This window comes from Salmo salar, chromosome ssa12 (genome assembly GCF_905237065.1).
Source record: "Salmo salar chromosome ssa12, Ssal_v3.1, whole genome shotgun sequence".
NCBI lineage: Eukaryota > Metazoa > Chordata > Actinopteri > Salmoniformes > Salmonidae > Salmo > Salmo salar.
Genome location: NC_059453.1, coordinates 85352650 through 85374599, shown reverse-complemented (window position 1 = coordinate 85374599; position 21950 = coordinate 85352650). Strand labels below are relative to the sequence as shown.

At 43.4% G+C, this 21950-nt stretch overlaps 1 non-coding gene across 1 annotated transcript; it reads left to right on the top strand.

Moving 5' to 3' along the window:
* The first annotated feature begins 3885 nt into the window (after window positions 1-3885).
* On the top strand, window positions 3886-3958 carry trnak-cuu (transfer RNA lysine (anticodon CUU)). Its single transcript has one exon. It is a non-coding gene; the product is annotated as a tRNA-Lys (tRNA).
* The last annotated feature ends 17992 nt before the right edge of the window (window positions 3959-21950 follow it).

The following is a 21950-nucleotide window of genomic DNA, read 5'->3' as shown; positions in this document are numbered from 1 at the left end:
CTCAATGACATACCTATTACTTAGGAAACGTCTTCCTAAATGGATTGAATAAATGCTCCTTTACTGGACAAGAAATAGATAAGCAGAGTGTTCAAGAAAATTACTTGCTCCTGGTGAGGCTCAAACTCACAACCTTGTCATCGATTTGATGCATACTGATGTATAAGTACTACACGCTAACGATTGCACCACAGGTTCCATTAAAAACACTCTCACTGATCACCATATTTTGCACAAACTGAGCTGTTCGATATTCGAACCAAGTCATTAATACCATTGAGGTGCCTGGCTAGCTCAGTCGGTAGAGCATGAGACTCTTAATCTCAGGGTCGTGGGTTCGAGCCCCACGTTGGGCCCTCCTTTTCTCTGCCGAAGAACCAACTCACTTTGCAAACAGCCATTCGTTTCGACTTTCGAGCAGGCTTGCCACCCTGCGTTGCTGAAGTGTCAGGCATAGCTGGTGATACAGAAGACTATGAATTTGAATCCTAGCTTTGCCTGCTCTCTGACATTTTATCTCAATGACATACCTTTCTTATGAAACGTCCTCCTAAATGGCTTGAATAAATGCTCCTTTACTGGACAAGAAATAGATAAGCAGAGTGTTCAAGAAAGTTACTTGCTCCTGGTGAGGCTCAAACTCACAACCTTGTCATCAATTTGATGCACACTGATGTATAAGTACTACACGCTAACGATTGCACCACAGGTTCCATTAAAAACACTCTCACTGATCACCATATTTTGCACAAACTGAGCTGTTCGATATTCGAACCAAGTCATTAATACCATTGAGGTGCCTGGCTAGCTCAGTCGGTAGAGCATGAGACTCTTAATCTCAGGGTCGTGGGTTCGAACCCCACGTTGGCCCATCCTTTTCTCTGCCGAAGAACCAACTCACTTTGCAAACAGCCATTCGTTTCGACTTTCGAGCAGGCTTGCCACCCTGCGTTGCTGAAGTGTCAGGCATAGCTGGTGATACAGAAGACTATGAATTTGAATCCTAGCTTTGCCTGCTCTCTGACATTTTATCTCAATGACATACTTATGAAACGTCCTCCTAAATGGATTGAATAAATGCTCCTTTACTGGACAAGAAATAGATAAGCAGAGTGTTCAAGAAAGTTACTTGCTCCTGGTGAGGCTCAAACTCACAACCTTGTCATCAATTTGATGCACACTGATGTATAAGTACTACACGCTAACGATTGCACCACAGGATCCATTAAAAACACTCTCACTGATCACCATATTTTGCATAAACTGAGCTGTTCGATATTCGAACCAAGTCATTAAAACCATTGAGGTGCCTGGCTAGATCAGTCGCTAGAGCATGAGACTCTTAATCTCAGGGTAGTGGGTTCGAACCCCACGTTGGGCGCTCCTTTTCTCTGCCGAAGAACCAACTCACTTTGCAAACAGCCATTCGTTTGGACTTTCGAGCAGGCTTGCCACCCTGCATTGCTGAAGTGTCAGGCATAGCTGGTGATACAGAAGACTATGAATTTGAATCCTAGCTTTGCCTGCACTCTGACATTTTATCTCAATGACATACCTATTACTTAGGAAACGTCTTCCTAAATGGATTGAATAAGTTTTCCTTTACTGGACAAGAAATAGATAAGCAGAGTGTTCAAGAAAAATACTTGCTCCTGGTGAGGCTCAAACTCACAACCTTGTCATCGATTTGATGCATACTGATGTATAAGTACTACACGATAACGATTGCACCACAGGATCCATTAAAAACACTCTCACTGATCACCATATTTTGCACAAACAGAGCTGTTCGATATTCAAACCAAGTCATTAATAGCATTGAGGTCCCTGGCAAGCTCAGTCGGTAGAGCATGAGACTCTTAATCTGAGGGTTGTGGGTTCGAGCCCCACGTTGGCAGCTCCTTTTCTCCGCCGAAGAACCAACTCACTTTGCAAACAGCCATTCGTTTGGACTTTCGAGCAGGCTTGCCACCCTGCATTGCTGAAGTGTCAGGCATAGCTGGTGATACAGAAGACTATGAATTTGAATCCTAGCTTTGCCTGCACTCTGACCTGTTATCTCAATGACATACCTATTACTTAGGAAACGTCTTCCTAAATGGATTGAATAAGTTTTCCTTTACTGGACAAGAAATAGATAAGCAGAGGGTTCAAGAAAAATACTTGCTCCTGGTGAGGCTCAAACTCACAACCTTGTCATCGATTTGATGCACACTGATGTATAAGTACTACACGCTAACGATTGCACCACAGGATCCATTAAAAACACTCTCACTGATCACCATATTTTGCACAAACTGAGCTGTTCGATATTCGAACCAAGTCATTAACACAACTGAGGTGCCTGCCTAGCTCAGTCGGTAGAGCATGAGACACTTAATCTCAGGGTCATGGTTTCGAGCCCCACGTTGGGCGCTCCTTTTCTCTGCCGAAGAACCAACTCACTTTGCAAACAGCCATTCGTTTCGACTTTCGAGCAGGCTTGCCACCTTGCATTGCTGAAGTGTCAGGCATAGCTGGTGATACAGAAGACTATGAATTTGAATCTAGCTTTGCCTGCTCTCTGACATTTTATCTCAATGACATACCTATTACTTATGAAACGTCCTCCTAAATGGCTGGAATAAATGCTCCTTTACTGGACAAGAAATAGATAAGCAGAGTGTTCAAGAAAATTACTTGCTCCTGGTGAGGCTCAAACTCACAACCTTGTCATCGATTTGATGCACACTGATGTATAAGTACTACACGCTAACGATTGCACCACAGGATCCATTAAAAACACTCTCACTGATCACCATATTTTGCACAAACAGAGCTGTTCGATATTTGAACCAAGTCAATAACACCATCAAGGTGCCTGGCTAGCTCAGTCGGTAGAACATGAGACTCTTAATCTCAGGGTCGTGGGTGAGAGCCCCATGTTGGGCGCTCCTTTTCTCTGCCGAAAAATCAACTCACTTTGCAAACAGCCATTCGTTTCGACTTTCGAGCAGGCTTGCCACCCTGCATTGCTGAAGTGTCAGGCATAGCTTGTGATACAGAAGACTATGAAATTGAATCCTAGCTTTGCCTGCTCTCTGACATTTTATCTCAATGACATACTTATGAAACGTCCTCCTAAATGGATTGAATAAATGCTTCTTTACTGGACAAGAAATAGATAAGCAGAGTGTTCAAGAAAATTACTTGCTCCTGGTGAGGCTCAAACTCACAACCTTGTCATCGATTTGATGCACACTGATGTATAAGTACTACACACTAACGATTGCACCACAGGATCCATTAAAAACACTCTCACTGATCACCATATTTTGCACAAACTGAGCTGTTCGATATTTGAACCAAGTCAATAACACCATCAAGGTGCCTGGCTAGATCAGACGGTAGAACATGAGACTCTTAATCTCAGGGTCGTGGGTGAGAGCCCCACGTTGGGCGCTCCTTTTCTCTGCCGAAGAATCAACTCACTTTGCAAACAGCCATTCGTTTCGACTTTCGAGCAGGCTTGCCACCCTGCATTGCTGAAGTGTCAGATATAGCTGGTGATACAGAAGACTATGAATTTGAATCCTAGCTTTGCCTGCACTCTGACCTGTTATCTCAATGACATACCTATTACTTAGGAAACGTCTTCCTAAATGGATTGAATAAGTTTTCCTTTACTGGACAAGAAATAGATAAGCAGAGGGTTCAAGAAAAATACTTGCTCCTGGTGAGGCTCAAACTCACAACCTTGTCATCGATTTGATGCATACTGATGTATAAGTACTACACGCTAACGATTGCACCACAGGATCCATTAAAAACACTCTCACTGATCACCGTATTTTGCACAAACTGAGCTGTTCGATATTCGAACCAAATCATTAATACCATCGAGGTGCCTGGCTAGCTCAGTCGGTAGAGCATGAGACTCTTAATCTCAGGGTCGTGGGTTCGAGCCCCACGTTGGGCGATCCTTTTCTCTGCCGAAGAACCAACTCACTTTGCAAACAGCCATTCGTTTCGACTTTCGAGCAGGCTTGCCACCTTGCATTGCTGAAGTGTCAGGCATAGCTGGTGATACAGAAGACTATGAATTTGAATCCTAGCTTTGCCTGCTCTCTGACATTTTATCTCAAGGACATACCTATTACTTGTGAAACAACCTCCTAAATGGATTGAAAAATGCTCATTTTCTGGGCAAAAAAAAGACAGGCAGTGGGATAAGTAAAAACACTTGTTCCTTGTCGAACTCACAACTTCGGCATCGCTCTGCTGCATACTGCTATATAAGTTCCGCTTGCTGACCAATTGCACCACAGGAGCCATTGAAAGCACTTTCGCTGATCACCATATTTTGCACAAACAGAGCTGTACGATATTTGATCCATGTCAATTTTTCCGTAGAGATTCCTGGCTAGCTCAGTCGGTAGAGCACTAGAACTTCAATCTCAGAGTTGAGGGTTCGAGACCTGTGTTGGGTTATGTTTTTCTCCGTGAAAGCAACAACTGACTTCGCAATCAGCCATCCACCTTGTCCGCAGAGCAGGCTTGCCACACTGCATTGCTGAGGTGTCAGGCTTAGCTGTTGATACTGGAGACTATGGGTTTGAATCCTGACCTGTTATCTCAATGACATACCTATTACTTGTGAAACAACCTCCTAAATGGAATGAAAAATGCTCCTTTTCTGGACAAGAAATAGACACGCAGAGGGTTCAAGAAAAGTACTTGCTCCTGGTGAGGCTCGACCTCACTTGCATTCAAATCCATAGCCAGCTAAGCCTGACATGTCAGCAAGCCTGCTCGAAAGAACAAGCAGATAGCGGTTTGCAAATTGAGTTGGTGCTTCGGTGGAGAAAAGCATCAACCAACTTGGGGCTCGAACCCACAACTCTAAGATTAGGAGTATCATGCTCTATGTACCTAGCTAGATCATTCCTGATGTTGATTTGGGGCGAATATCATACAGCTCTTTTTGAGCAAAATATGGTAATTAGCTAGAGAGCTTTCAATGGCTCATGTGGTGAAATCGGGAGGTGCTTGGTACTTATGCAGCAAAGCTATGCCGAGGTTCTGAGTTCGAACCTCACCAGTAGCAAGTATTTTTCTTGAACCCTCTGCCTGTCTATTTCTTATCCAGAAAAGGGGCATTTATTCGATCCATTTAGGAGGACATTTCACAAGTAATTGCTTTGTCATTGAGATAGCAGGTCAGAGGGCAGGCACTGCTGGGATTCAAACCCAGAGTCTCCTGTATCACTAGCTAAGCCTGACACGTCAGCAATGCAGGGTGGCAAGCCTGCAAGATAGACCAAGTGGATTGTTGTTAACAATGTGAATTGGTGCTTCGGCGCAGAAAAGCATCGCCCAATTTGGGGCTCTGACCCACAACCCTGAGATTAAGAGTCTCATTCTCAACCTACGTAGCTAGCCAGGCAGATCGTTCTTGATTTGGACTGAATATCGTACAGCTCTGTTTGAACAAAATATGGTGATTAGCTAGAGAGCTTTCAATGGCTCATGTGGCGAAATCGGTTAGCATGTGTGCAAATGCAAACAGTGTGTGCAAATGAGGTAAGATAAGGGAGGTAAGGCAATAAATAGGCCATAGTGGTGAAATAATTACAATTTAGCAATTAAACACTGGAGTGATAAATGTGCAGAAGATGAATGTGCAAGTTGAGATACCGGGGTGCAAAGGAGCAAAAAAAATGTATAACAGTATGGGGATGAGGTAGTTGCGTGGGCTATTTACAGATGGGCTATGTACAGGTGCAGTGATCTGTGAGCTGCTCTGACAGCTGGTGCTTAAAGCTAGAGAGGGAGATATGAGTCTCCAGCTTCAGGGATTTTTGAAATTCGTTCCAGTCATTGGCAGCAGAGAATTGGAAGGAAAGGCGGCCAAAGGGGGAATTGGCTTTGGGGGTGACCCATGAAATATACCTGCTGGAGCACGTGCTACGGGTGGGTGCTGCTATGGTGACCAGTGAGCTGAGATAAGGTGGGGCTTTAACTAGCAAAGACTTATAGATGACCTGGAGCCAGTGGGTTTGGCGACGAATATGAAGCGAGGGCCAGCCAACGAGAGCATACAGGTCGCAGTGGTGGGCAGTGTATGGGGCTTTGGTGACAAAACGGATGGCACTGTGATAGTCTGCATCCTATTTGCTGAGTAGAGTGTTGGAAGCTATTTTGTAAATGACATTGCCGAAGTCAAGGATCGGTAGGATAGTCAGTTTTACGAGGGTATGTTTGGCAGCATGAGTGAAGGATGCTTTGTTGCGAAATAGGAAGCCGATTCTAGATTTAATTTTGGATTGGAGATGCTTAATGTGAGTCTGGAAGGAGAGTTTACAGTCTAACTAGACACCCAGGTATTTGTAGTTGTCCACATATTCTAAGTCAGAACCGTCCAGAGTAGTGATGCTGGACGGGTGGGCAGGTGCAAGCAGCTATCGGTTGAAGAGCATGCATTTAGTTTTACTTGCATTTAAGAGCAATTGGAGGCCATGGAAGGAGAGTTGTATGGCATTCTGGAGGTTAGTTAACACAGTGTCCAAAGTGTCCAAAGAAGGGCCAGAAGTATACAGAATGGTGTCGTCTGCGTAGAGGTGGATCAGAGAATCACCAACAGCAAGAACAACATCATTGATGTATACAGAGAAAAGCGTCGGCCCGAGAATATAACCCTGTGTTACCCCCATAGAGTGCCAGAGCCAGACAACAGGCACTCCGATTTGACACAATGAACTGTGTCTGAGAAGTTGTTGGTGAACCAGGCGAGGCAGTCATTTGAGAAACCAAGGCTATTGAGTCTGCCGATAAGAATGTGGTGATTGACAGTCGAAAGCCTTGGCTAGGTCGATGAGTACAGCTGCACAGTATTGTCTCTTATTGATGGGTGGTTATGATATCGTTTAGGACCTTGAGCGTGGCTGAGGTGCACCCATGGCCAGCTCTGAAACCAGATTGCATAGCGGAGAAGGTACGGTGGGATTCGAAATGGTCGGTGATCTGTTTCTTAACTTGGCTTTCGAAGACCTTAGAAAGGCAGGGTTGGATAGATATAGGTCTGTAACAGTTTGGGTCTAGAGTGTCTCCCCCTTTGAAGAAGGGGATGACCGCGGCAGCTTTCCATTCTTTGGGGATCTCAGACGATACGAAAGAGAGGTTGAACAGACTAGTAATAGGGGTTGCAACAATTGTGGCGGATAATTTTAGGAAGAGAGAGTCCAGATTGTCTAGCCCGGCTGATTTGAAGGGGCCCCGATTTTTCAGCTCTTTCAGAACATCAGCTATCTGGATTTGGGTGAAGGAGAAATGGGCACAGCCCCCACACCACTAGAGGGATACCTTCAACCACCAACTTACTATCCTGAGACAAGGCCGAGTATAACCCACGAAGATCTCCCCCATGGCACCAACCCAAGGGGGGAGCCAACCCGGACAGGAAGATCACGTCAGTGACTCAACCCACTCAAGTGGCGCTCCCCTCCTAGGGACGGCATGGAAGAGTACCAGTAAGCCAGTGACACAGCCCCTGTAATAGGGTTTGAGGCAGAGAATCCCATTGGAGAGAGGGGAACCGGCCAGGCAGAGACAGCAAGGGCGGTTCGTTGCTCCAGTGCCTTTCCATTCACCTTCACACTCCTGGGCCAGACTACACTCAATCATAGGACCTACTGAAGAGATGAGTCTTTAATAAAGACTTAAAGGATGAGACCGGGTCTGCATCTCTCACATGGACAGGCAGACCATTCCATAAAAATTGAGCTCTATAGGAGAAAGCCCTGCCTCCAGCTGTTTGCTTAGAAATTCTAGGGACAGTAAAGAGGCCTACGTCTTGTGACCATAGCATACGTGCAGGTATGTACGGCAGGACGAAATCGGGAAAGATAGGTAGGAGCAAGCCCATGTAATGCTTTGTAGGTCAGCAGTAAAAGCTTGAATTCAGCCCTAGCCTTAACAGGAAGCCAGTGTAGAGAGGCTAGCACTGGAGTAATATGACCAAATTATTTGGTTCTAGTCAAGATTCTAGCAGCCGTGATTAGCATTAACTGAAGTTTATTTAGTACTTTATCCGGGTAGCCGGAAAGTAGAGCATTTGAGTAGTCTAACCTAGAAGTGACAAAAGCATGGATACATTTTTATGCATGATTTTTGGGCAGAAAATTTCAGATTTTTGCAATGTTACGTAGAGGGAAAAAAGCTGTCCTTGAAACAGTCTTGATATGTTCGTCAAAAGAGAGATCAGGGTCCAGAGTAACGTCGAGGTCCTTCACAGTTTTATTTGAGATGACTGTACAACCATCAAGTTTAATTGTCAGATTCAACAGAAGATCTTTTTGTTTCTTGGGACCTAGAACTAGCATCTCTGTTTGGTCTGAGTTTAAAAGTAGAACATTTGCCTCCATCCACTTCCTTATGTCTGAAACACAGGCTTCCAGGGAGGGCAATTTTGGGGCTTCACCATGTTTCATCGAAATGTACAGCTGTGTGTCGTCCGCAGAGCAGTGAAAGTTAACATTATGTTTCCGAATGACATCACCAAGAAGTAAAATATATAGTGAAAACAATAGAGGTCCTAAAACGGAGCCTTGAGGAACACCGAAATTTACAGTTGATTTATCAGAGGACAAACCATCTACAGAGACAAACTGATATCTTTCCAACAGATAAGATCTAAACCAGGCCAGAACTTGTCCGTGTAGACCAATTTGGGTTTCCAATCTCTCCAAATGAATGTGGTGATCGATGGTATCAAAAGAAGCACTAAGGTCTAGGAGCACGAGGACAGATGCAGAGCCTCAGTCTGAAACCCTTAAAAGGTCATTTACCACCTTCACAAGTGCAGTCTCAGTGCTATGATGGGGTCTAAAACCAGACTGAAGCGTTTCGTATACATTGTTTGTCTTCAGGAAGGCAGTGAGTTGCTGCCCAACAGCCTTTTCTAAAATTTGTGAGAGGAATGGGAGATTCGATATAGACCGATAGTTTTTTTTATATTTTCAGGGTCAAGTTTGGCTTCTTCAAGAGAGGCTTTATTACTGCCACTTTTAGTGAGTTTGGTACACATCCGGTGGATAGAGAGCCATTTATTAATTTCAACATTGGAGGGCCAAGCACAGGAAGCAGCTCTTTTAGTAGTTTAGTTGAAATAGGGCCCAGTATGCAGCTTGAAGGTTTAGAGGCCATGATTATTTTCATGAAGCCTGCTTTGTAGACCGAGCGGATGGCTGTTTGCAAAGTGAGTTGGTGCTTGGGGAGAGAAAAGCATTCCCCAACGTGGGGCTCAAACCCAATACACTTAGATTAAAAGTCTCAAGCTCTACCAACTGAGCTACCCAGGAAGTTCATTCAAGGTCTTGATTTGGAGTGATGCCGAGGCTGTGAGCGATGCCGGAGGCTGTGAGTTCAAGCCTCCCCAGGAGCGTGTATTTTTCCTGGACCCTCTGCCTGTCTATTTCTTGTCCAGAAAAGGAGAATTTTTCACTCCATTTAGGAGGACGCTTCACAAGTAATAGTTATGTCATTGAGATAAAATGTCAGAGTGCAGGCACTGCTAGGACTCAAACCTAGAGTCTCCCGTTTCATCCGCTAAGCCTGACACGTCCGCAATGCAGGGTGGCAAGCCTGCTCTATAGACCAAGCGGATGGCTGTTTGCAAAGTGAGTTGGTGCTTGGGCAGAGAAATGCATACCCTAACGTGGGGCTCAAAACCCACAACCCTGAGACTAAGAGTCTCATGCTCTACCGACTGAGGTAGCCAGGCAGCTCAGTCAAAATCTTGATTGGTACCGAATATCCTACAGCTCTGTTTGAGCAAAATATGGTAATTAGCTAGAAATGCCGAGGTAGTGGGTTCGAGCCTCACCGGGAACAGGTATTTTTCTTGAACCCTCTGCCTGTCTATTTCTTGTCCAGAAAAGGAGAATTTTTCACTCCATTTTGGAGGACGTATCACAACTAATAGGCATGTCATTGAGATAACAGGTCAGAGTGCAGGTACTGCTTGGACTCAAACCCAGAGTCTCCTGTTTCAACAGATAAGCTAGACACATCAGCAATGCAGGGTGGCAAGCCTGCTCTACAGACCAAGCAGACAACTGGTTGCAAAGTGAGTTTGTGTTTTGGAGAAGAAAAGCAGCGCATAACTTGGGGCTCAAACCCTCTACCCTGAGATTAAGAACCTCATGCTCTACCAACTGAGCTAGCCAGGCTGTTAAATCATGATCTTGCTTTGGATCGAATATTGTACAACTCTCCTGTGCAAAATATGGTGATCAGCTTTCACTTTCTCCTGTGGCGTAATCGGTTTGCATGTGGTACTTATACAACAGTAATCAACAGTAATCAGCAGAGGTTGTGAGATCGAGCCGGAACAGATTAAACAAATCCAATTTTGATAAACTCCCATAACTATTGTGTGAAATATCACAGCAGCAAGATTTGTGACTTGTTTCCACAAGAAGAGGGCAACCAGTGAAGAACAAACACCATTGTAAATACACCCCATATTTATTTATTTTCCCTTTTGTACTTTAACTATTTGCACATCACTACCACACTGTATTTAGACATAATATGACATTTGAAATGTCTTTATTCTTTTGGAACTTGTGTAAGTGTAATATTTTTTATTTAACCTTTGTTTATCCATTTCACTTGCTTTGGCAATGTAAACATCTGTTTCCCATGCCAATAAAGCCCCTTGAATTTATTTGAATAGACAGAAAGACAGAAAGAAAGAGAGAAAGCGAAAAGAGCGATAGAGAGAGAAAGGTAGAGAGTTAGAGAGAGACGCAGATACCGTGCTGCTTAACTCTTTGAGGAAACATAAGAGGGCAGAGGTCAGGACAACATTTCTATGACATTAAAGAGGACTCCAACAATGTTGTGACCCTCCATATTTAAACTTAAATGGCAGAGTTGCAAATGGAACACAAATACTGTCAACAGCATTATAGTTACGGTTGAGATTAAATAAAAAATTAAATACTACCTTCTATGATCGATCACTTTGAAACAAATTAAAACTGCTATTTATTTTCTTTGGCCAACAAATGTAGGTTATATTGTTTAAAAATGAGTATGGACTGAAATGAAACTCCACTGCAAATCATCAAGCGTACTGCTTGTGAGGATTGTGTCACTTGAGGGCAGAGTTAAATGTGCGTCAACGCTGGTTCGCCCACAGTGTTTACACACTGCACTAGCAAGACCATCCAACCCTCCATCTCACTCCCAGCAGGCTTTGCGAACCAGCTGTCTAATTTACCGTGGCTCTCAGCAAGTTGTCTTGAATTATACAAACAAGCAATGTTATAAATATTACAGATGTTGGCCATCTTTAAATGTACCCTACGGTACAGTATGTCAGGGTGGATTTGTCCACCAAAGGAAGGATCAAGGGATCCTATTGTAGATAAGCCAAAAGTTTGTGGTTGGTTGGAGCTCTGCTGGATCACCTTATTGAAAAGTCAGCATTATTCCAAAGTTCCAAAAAGTCCCAAGATGTTACCATGAGCAGTGGAGCCTCAAAGTCATCAGGAAATTGTGTAAATATGTAATTTACTCACACGCTCAGTAACACAAACTCTCAGCTACAACAACAATTGTTTGATATCCAGCGCAAAGGATTTACAGTGCATTCAGAAAATATTCAGATCCCATGACTTTTTCCACATTTTGTTAAGTTACAGCCTTATTCTAAAATGGATTACATAAAACATTTTCTTCATCAATCTTCACACAATACCCCATAATGACAAAGCGAAAACTAATTTATAAAAAAATGTTAAAAATAAATACCTTATTTAGACAAGTATTCAAACCCTTTGCAATGAGACTCTAAATTGAGCTCAGATGCATCCTGTTTACATTGATCATCCTTAAGCTGTTTCTACAACTTGATTGGAGTCACCTGTGGTAAATTCAATTGATTGGACATTATTTGGAAAGGCACACACCTGTTTATATAAGGTCCCACATTTGACAGTGCATGTCAGAGCAAAAACTAAGCCATGAGGTCGAAGGAATTGTCCGTAGAGCTCCGAGACAGGATTGTATTGAGGCACAGATCTGGGGAACGGTACCAAACATTTCTGCAGCTTTGAAGGTCCCCAAGAACACAGTGGCCTCCATCATTCTTAAATGGAAGAAGTTTGGAACCAAGACTCTTCCTAGAGCTGGCCGCCCGGCCAAACTAAGCAATCAGGGGGAGAAGGGCCTTGGTCAGGGAGGTGACCAAGAACCTGATGGTCACACTTACAGAGCTCCAGAGTTCCTGTGTGGAGATGGGAGAACATTCCAGAAGGACAAACATCTCTGCAGCACTCCACCAAATCAGGCCTATATGGTAGAGTGGCCAGACGGAAGCCACTGCTCAGTAAAAGGGACATGACAGCCCGCTTGGAGTTTGACAAAATGCACCTAAAGACTCTCAGACCACGAGAAACAAGATTCTCTGGTCTGATGAAACCAAGATTGAACTCTTTGGCTTGAATGCCAAGCGTCACTTCTGGAGGAAACCTGGCACCATCCCTACTGTGAAGAATGGTGGTGGCAGCATCATGCTGTGGGAATGTTTTTCAGTGGCAGGGACTCGGAGACTAGTCAGGATCGAGGGAAAGATGAACGGAGCAAAGTATAGAGAAATCCTTGATGAAAACCTGCTCCAGAGCGCTCAGGACCTCAGACTGGGGCAAGGTTTCATCTTCCAACAGGACAACGACCCTAAGCACACAGCCAAGACAATGCAGGAGTGGCTTCGGGACAAGCCTCTGAATGTCCTTGAGTGACCCAGCCAGAGCCCAGACTTGAACCCGATCGAACATCTCTGGAGAGACCTGAAAATAGCTGTGCAGCGACGCTCCCCATCCAACCTGACAGAGATTGAGAGTATCTGCAGAGAAGAATGGGAGAAATGCCCCAAATACAGGTGTGCCAAGCTTGTAGTGTCATACCCAAGAAGACTCAAGACTGTAATCGCTGCCAAAGGTGCTAAAACAAAGTACTGAGTTCAACAGAGTCTGAATACTTATGTAAATGTGATATTTCTGTTTAATTTATTTATTATTTCTAAAAACATTTTTTTGCTTTGTCATTATGGGGTATTGTGTGCAGATTGATGAGGAAAAAAGACAATTGAATCCATTTTAGAATAATGCTGTAACAACAAAATGTAAAGGTCTTTGAACAATGACATGTTTACTATTGATGTAGTTGTTATGGTATGCAGGGTTTTCTGACCACGGTTGTTAGAGGTGGGAGTGGGAGGTGGGCCACCTACACTCTTAGAAAAAAGGGTTCTTCGTTTTTCCCCATAGGATAACCCTTTTTGGTTCCAGGTATGACTCTTTTGGGTTCCATGTAGAACCAACCCTCTTATGTAAAATATTCTACATGGAACTCAAAATGGTTCTACTTGGAAGCAAAAAGGGTTCTTCAAAGGGTTCTCTTACAGGGACAGCCGAATAACCCTTTCAGGTTCTAGATGGTTTCTCTTAGAAAAAATATACTATCAAGAGAGTCCTCTGCTTTGACTTGAGGTCTTATTCTTACATTCAATTTGACCCAGATGGTCAGGGTTGCCATAGTTATGCTATACGTGATAGAACAACTAGAATTAACTCTATTGAGAAGATATCGAGTATGCTAATGATATCCTGCCTGCCTGCCTGCCTGTGACACAGCATGTACTTTATCATTGGGAGCTGGGTTTATTGAAACTCTGATAAATTCACCTGTCATGCATTGAATGCTTCTCCTTCAGAAGATAATGTTGTAATTATAGTGGTACATCTGTTTGAATAGCTAAAGGGATGGTGATCTCTATAATTGCATGTTGATCTCTATAATTACATGTTGAGTATGAACTGTCATTGATAACCATCTTCGGGATTGCATTTTGAGGGCCACTGCTTTTTGTGGGTTAAATTAAAGAGATTTAGGACAGTTCCTTATTATAAGGTGAACAACAGATCCTAACTGGAGTTATTTACAATTGCATAACAACAGAGAGGTGACTCACTTAAAATTAAAACAGACTCCACAATGGGAGAAGAGAAAGTCTACAGACCTGTGCCTATCTATGGCCCATAGCTGACATAAGGGAATTGGTGTTAGTACTGTCATACATTGAAGTAAAATTAAACAGTCTCTTGTAGGTGTTGGACTTTAGGAAGAGAGGTGGGTTGTTGTTGTTGTATCTGCAGAGGAACATTCAGCGAATTCTAAATATTGCTATGCTTCATCATTTACAGTAACTACCACAAATAGGGACACTTGTAGCAAGTCCACTCATCTTGTCCCAGAACTTATTGAGTGGGCAATGTTGTGGTGGGACAAGGAGGGGGGTGTAAACAAGGATGGTGAAAGAATGGGGGGGGAAAAATCACTTGCGCAACAAAACAATGCCACTCCCGGTCGTTTCTGTGGTAACCACAACAGTCAGAGGGGGTTAGGCGAGGCTGGGAGTCAGAAGACGGAGAGAGTAGGAGGCACCTGGTGATGGGCGGGGAGCAGGTCGAGGGTGCTCCGCCACTCTCTCCTGTCATCTCAACAGTGCTTCAGCAGGATGACTCATTTTGGGAGAGAGACACTCATTGTTATATAAGCTAATGCTCCAGATAGTCTGTCTGTCTGTCTGTCATCAGCCTGAAAGCCTCCCTGGCCCTCTCTCTCTATCTACCTCCACATAATTGCAGGGTGCTGTGAATGGTCGCATCCATTTTCCTGTCACACTTGGGGCCTGCTTTGACCCCCACTGACGAATCAACCACTTACATACAGAGGGGTCTCAGTGAAAATGGTCCTCAAAATAGGTCCACCGGATTCCAGAATGAAATTACACACCAGCTTTTTGTTAGACCATATATTTAATCAACTTAGTTATTATGCTATTTTGATACTGTGGCTCAGTCATTTCATAAAACAGTATGTTGTGTTGTGTAGCAAAGTGTATAGTAGTATCAGTAGTATTATTACTGACCAATGTTTTCCATGGTAAAGGACTTCTAACTTCTGTTCAGTTTTTGGAAGTAAGGAGTGAATGACTGTACACACATACATTCAACAGTTTGGGGTCACTTAGAAATGTCCTTGTTTTTGAAAGAAAAGCATATTTTTGGGCCATTAAAATAACATCAAATTGATCAGAAATACAGTGCATACATTGTTAATGTTGTAAATGACTATTGTAGCTGGAAACAGCAGATTTTTCATGGAATATCTACATAGGCATACAGAGGTCCATTATCAGCAACCATCACTCGTGTGTTCCAACGGCACGTTGTGTTAGCTAATCCAAGTTTATCATTTTAAAAGGCTAATTAATCATTAGAAAACCCTTTTGCAATTATGTTAGCCCAGCTGAAAACTGTTGTGCTGATTAAAGAAGCAATAAAACTAGCCTTCTTTAGGCAAGTTGAGTATCTGGAGGGTCAGCATTTGTGGGTTCGATTACAGGCTCAAAATGGCCAGAAACAAAGAACTTGACTAGTCTGACTAGTCTCCCAGTCGCTGCCGCTGAAAAACATCCCCACAGCATGATGCTGCCACCACCATGCTTTACCGTGCAAGGTTTCCTCCAGACGTGACGCTTGGCATTCAGGCCAAAGCTTTCAATCTTGGTTTCATCAGACCAGAGAATGTAGTTTCTCATCATCTGAGAGTCTTTAAGTGCATTTTGGCATACTCCAAGCAGGCGGTCATGTGCCTTTACTGAGGAGTGGCTTCTGTCTGGCCACTCTACCATATAGGCCTGATTTGGTGGAGTGCTGCAGAGATGGTTGTTCTTCTGGAAGATTCTCCCATCTCCATAAAGGAACTCTAGAGCTCCTTCAGAGTGACCATCGGGTTCTTGGTCACCTCCCTGACCAAGGCCCTTCTCCCCCGATTGCTTAGTTTGGTCGGGCGGCCAGCTCTAGGAAGAGTCTTGGTGGTTCCAAAATCCTTCCATTTAAGAATGGAGGAGGTCACTGAGTTCCTGGGGACCTTCAATGCTGCAGAAATGTTTTGGTGTTCTTCCCCAGATATGTGCCTCGAACACAATCCTGTCTTGGAGGTCTCCGGACAATTCCTTCGACATCAGGGCTTGGTTTTTGCTCTGACATGCACTGTCAACTGTGGGACCTTATATAGACAGGTGTGTGACTTTCCAAATCATGTCCAATCAATTGAATTTACCACAGGTGGACTCCAATCAAGTTGTAGAAAGGATGATCAATGGAAACAGGATTTACCTGAGCTCAATTTCGAGTCTCATAGCAAAGGGTCTGAATACTTACGTAAATAAGGTATTTCTGTTTTTTGTTTTTTATAAATTTGCTAAAATTCATAGAAACCTGTTTTCACTTTGTTATTATGGGGTATTGTGTTTAAATTAAGGAGGAAAAATATTTATTTAATCAATTTTAGAATAAGGTCGTAACGTAACAAAATGTGGAAAAAGTAAAGGGGTCTGAATACTTTACAAATGCACTGCACATACAGTTGAAGTCGGAAGTTTACATACACTTAGGTTGGAGTCATTAAATCTCGTTTTTCAACCACTCCACAAATTTCTTATTAACAAACTGTTTTGGCAATTCGGTTAGGACATCTACATTGTGCATGACACAAGTCATCTTTCCAACAATTGTTTACAGACAGATTATTTCACTTATAATTCACTGTATCACAATTCGAGTGGGTCAGAAGTTTACATACACTAAGTTGACTGTGCTTTTAAACAGCTTGGAAAATTCCAGAAAATTATGTCATCAAATGTATTTATAAAGCCCTTCTTACATCAGCTGATATCTCAATGTGCTGTACAGAAACCCAGCCTAAAACCCTAAACAGCAAGCAATGCAGGTGTAGAAGTACGGTGGCTGGGAAAAACTCCCTAGAAAGGCCAGAACATAGGAAGAAACCTAGAGCGGAACCAGACTATGAGGGGTGGCCAGTCCTCTTCTGGCTGTGCCGCGTGGAGATTATAACAGAACATGGCCAAGATGTTCAAATGTTTATAGATGATCAGCAGGGTCAAATACTAATAATCACAGTGGATGTCAAGGGTGCAACAGGCCAGCAGCTCAGGAGTAAATGTCAGTTGGCTTTTCATAGCCGATCATTCAGAGTATCTCTACCGCTCCTGCTGTCTCTAGAGAGTTGAAAACAGCAGGTCTGGGACAGGTAGCACATCCGGTTAACAGGTCAGGGTTCCATAGCCACAGGCAGAACAGTTGAAACTGGAGCAGCAGCACAGCCAGGTGGACAGCAAGGAGTCATCAGGCCAGGTGAGAGAGAGAGAGAGAGAGAGAGAGAGAGAGAGAGAGAGAGAGAGAGAGAGAGAGAGAGAGAGAGAGAGAGAGAGAGAGAGAGAGAGAGAGAGAGAGAGAGAGAGAGAGAGAGAGAATTAGAGAGAGCATACTTAAAATTCACACAGGACACCGGATAAGACAGGAGTAATACTCCAGATGTAACAGACTGACCCTTGCCCCCCGACACATACACTACTGCAGCATAAATACTAGAGGCTGAGACAGGAGGGGTTGGGAGACACTGTGGCCCCATCCAACGATACCCCCGGACAGGGCCAAACAGGCATGGCTTTAGAAGCTTCTGATAGGCTAATTGACATCATTTGAGTCAATTGGAGGTGTACCTGTGGATGTATTTCAAGGCCTACCTTCAAACTCAGTGCATATTTGCTTGACATCATGGGAAAATCAAAAGACATCAGCCAAGACCTCAGAAAAAAAATTGTAGACCTCCACAAGTCTGGTTCATCCTTGGAAGCAATTTCCAAACGCCTGAAGGTACCACGTTCATCTGTACAAACAATAGTACGTAAGTATAAACACCATGGGACCATGCAGCTGTCATACCGCTCAGGAAAGAGACGCGTTCTGTCTCCTAGAGATAGATGTACTTTCGTGCGAAAAGTGCAAATCAATCCCAGAACAACAGCAAAGGACCTTGTGAAGATGCTGGAGGAAACATATACAAAAGTACCAATATCCACAGTAAAACGAGTCCTATACCGTCATAACCTGAAAGGCCGCTCAGCAAGGAAAAGCAACTGCTCCAAAACCACCATAAAAAAGCCAGCCTACGGTTTGCAACTGCACATGGGGACAAAGATCATACTTTTTGGAGAAATGTCCTCTGGTCTGATGAAACAAAAATAGAACTGTTTGGCCATAATGACCATCGTTATGTTTGGAGGAAAAAGGGGGACGCTTGCAAGCCGAAGAACACCATCTCAACCGTGAAGCACGGGGGTGGCAGCATCATGTTGTGGGGGTGCTTTGCTGCAGGAGGGACTGGTGCACTTCACAAAATGGATGGCATCATGAGGAAAGAAAATTATGTGGATATATTGAAGCAACATCTCAAGACAACATTCAGGAAGTGAAATCTTGGTCGCAAATGGGTCTTTCAAATGGACAATGACCCCAAGCATACTTCCAAAGTTGTGGCAAAATGGCTTAAGGACAACAAAGTCAAGGTATTGGAGTGGCCATCAGAAAGCCCTGACCTCAATCCTATAGAAAATTTGTGGGCAGAACTGAAGAAGCGTGTGCGAGCAAGGAGGCCTACAAATCTGACTCAGTTACACCAGCTCTGTCAGGAGGAATGGGCCAAAATGTCACGTCCTGACCAGCAGATGGAGCCATTGTATTAGTTTTGGGGTCAGGACGTGGCAGTTTTTGTATGTGAATGATTGTGTTGTTGATTGGGACTTACAATTGAAGGCAGGTGTGTTGAGTTGCCTTTGATTGGAAGTCCTATATAGGTGTGTGTGTTTTTCTTTGGGGTTGTGGGTGGTTGTTTTTGCACGGCGTTTAATAGCCTGCAGAACTGTTGCTGTTGTCACCGTTATTGTTTTGTTAAGTGGATGCTTTACTCCTTTTTGGAAATTAAATATGAGTATTCACATACCTGCTGCCCCTTGGTCTTCTCTCCATGACAACTTCTGTTACACAAAATTCATCCAACTTATTGTGGGAAGCTTGTGGAAGGCTACCCGAAACGTTTGACCCAAGTTAAACAATTTAAAAGGCAATGCTCCCAAATACAAATTGAGTGTATGTAAACTACTGACCCTCTGGGAATGTGATAAAAGAAATAAAAGCTGAAATAAGTCATTATCTCTACTATTATTCTTACATTTCACATTCTTATGATAAAGTGGTCATCCTAGCTGACCTAAGACAGGGAATATTTACTAGGATTTAATGTCAGGAATTGTGAAAAACTGAGTTTAAATGTAAACTTCCGACTTCAACTGTAGATTATGCAAATCACCTTGTCAGCTAGCTAGCTATGCTGTTGAAACAATCTAACTAGTCTTTACCTGTGATTGGAGTTTGTTCTGCTGCTGACATGTGCCTCTTATTCCTACTAACAAAAAGTGTAATTGAAGCCTTCCCTGTTCCTGACCATGAGATGACACATGCAACTCAAAAGGGAGCCACTTCTACACTACCATTCGGTGCTGGTGGCTTCTGCTTGCAGGAGGAAGGCAGTGCTGCAGGAGGAATGCAGTGCGTGCTCAGGTGGGGGCAGAGGAGCAGGGGAGGGGTAATTTTCCATGAAAAAAAATATAGATATTTATTTGATGGACAATTCATTTAAATAAGGCAGCAGAAAATAGACTAAAGTCGAATAAAAATGTCATAATTAAAAAACGCCACCGATCTAGAAGGGCACTTTTCTCATAGGAGAGCAGAAGGCCAGGTGCTCAGGCACCCCTAGACCTCTATCTGTGCACATGCCAGGCTTTTAAAATTTATTTTTTATTTCACCTTTATTTAACCAGGTAGACTAGTTGAGAACAAGTTCTCATTTGCAACTGCGACCTGGCCAAGATAAAGCGTAGCAATTCGACATATACAACAACACAGTGTTACACAAGGAATAAACAAAACATACAGTGAGGGAAAAAAGTATTTGATCCCCTGCTGATTTGTACGTTTGCCCACTTACAAAGAAATGATCAGTCTATAATTTTAATGGTAGGTTTATTTGAACAGTGAGAGACAGAATAACAACAAAAAAATCCCCAAAAACGCATGTCAAAAATGGTATAAATTGATTTGCATTTTAATGAGGGAAATAACTATTTGACCCCTCTGCAAAACATGACTTAGTACTTGGTGGCAAAACCCTTGTTGGCAATCACAGAGGTCAGACGTTTCTTGTAGTTGGCCACCAGGTTTGCACACATCTCAGGAGGGATTTTGTCCCACTCCTCTTTGCAGATCTTCTCCAAGTCATTAAGGTTTTGAGGCTGACGTTTGGCAACTCGAACCTTCAGCTACATCCACAGATTTTCTATGGGATTAAGGTCTGGAGACTGGCTAGGCCACTCCAGGACCTTAATGTGCTTCTTCTTGAGCCACTCCTTTGCTGCCTTGGCTGTATGTTTTGGGTCATTGTCATGGTGGAATACCCATCCACGACCCATTTTCAATGCCCTGGCTGAGGGAAGGAGGTCCTCACCCAAGATTTGACGGTACATGGCCCTGTCAAATGATGCGGTGAAGTTGTCCTGTCCCCTTAGCAGAAAAATACCCCCAAAGCATAATGTTTCCACCTCCATGTTTGACGGTGGAGATGGTGTTCTTGGGGTCATAGGCAGCATTCCTCCTCCTCCAAACACGGCGAGTTGAGTTGATGCCAAAGAGCTCCATTTTGGTCTCATCTGACCACAACACTTTCACCAGTTGTCCTCTGAATCATTCAGATGTTAATTCGCAAACTTTAGATGGGCATGGATATGTATTCTTGAGCAGGGGGACCTTGCGGGCGCTGCAGGATTTCAGTCCTTCACGGCATAGTGTGTTACCAATAGTTTCCTTGGTGACTATGGTCCCAGCTGCCTTGAGATCATTGACAAGATCCTCCCGTGTAGTTCAGGGCTGATTCCTCACCGTTCTCATGATCAATGCAACCCCACGAGGTGAAACTTGCATGGAGTCCCCAGGCCGAGGGATATTGACAGTTATTTTGTGTTTCTTCCATTTGCGAATAATCGCACCAACTGTTGTCACCTTCTCACCAAGCTGCTTGGCGATGGTCTTGTAGCCCATTCCAGCCTTGTGTAGGTCTACAATCTTGTCCCTGACATCCTTGGAGAGCTCTTTGGTCTTGGCCATGGTGGAGAGTTTGGAATCTGATTTATTGATTGCTTCTGTGGACAGGTGTCTTTTTTACAGGTAACAAGCTGCGGTTAGGAGCACTCCCTTTAAGAGTGTGCTCCTAATCTCAGCTCGTTACCTGTATAAAAGACACCTGGGAGCCAGAAATCTTTCTGATTGAGAGGGGGTGAAATTCTTATTTCCCTCATTAAAATGCAAATAAATGTATAACATTTTTGACATGCGTTTTTCTGGATATTTTTGTTGTTATTCTGTCTCTCACTGTTCAAATAAACCTACCATTAAAATTATAGACTGATCCTTTCTTTATCAAACGCACAAAATCAGCAGGGGATCAAATACTTTTTTTCCCCCACTGTACAGTCAATAATACAGTAGAACAAAAGAAAACCAAAAGTCTATATACAGTGAGTGCAAATGAGGTAAATTAAGGCAATAAATAGGCCATGGTGGCGAAGTAATTACAATATAGCAATTAAACACTGGAATGGTAGATGTGCAAAAGATGAATGTGCAAGTAGAGATACTGGGGTGCAAAGGAGAAAGATAAATAAATAAATACAGTATGGGGATGAGGTAAGTAGACAGATGGGATGTTTACAGATGGGCTATGTACAGGTGCAGTGATCTGTGAGCTGCTCTGACAGCTGGTGCTTAAAGCTAGTGAGGGAGATCTGAGTCTCCAGCTTCAGAGATTTTTGCAGTTCGTTCCAGTCATTAGCAGCAGAGAACTGGAAGGAAAGGAGGAATTGGCTTTGGGGGTGACCAGTGAGATATACCTGCTAGAGCGCGTGCTACGAGTGGGTGCTG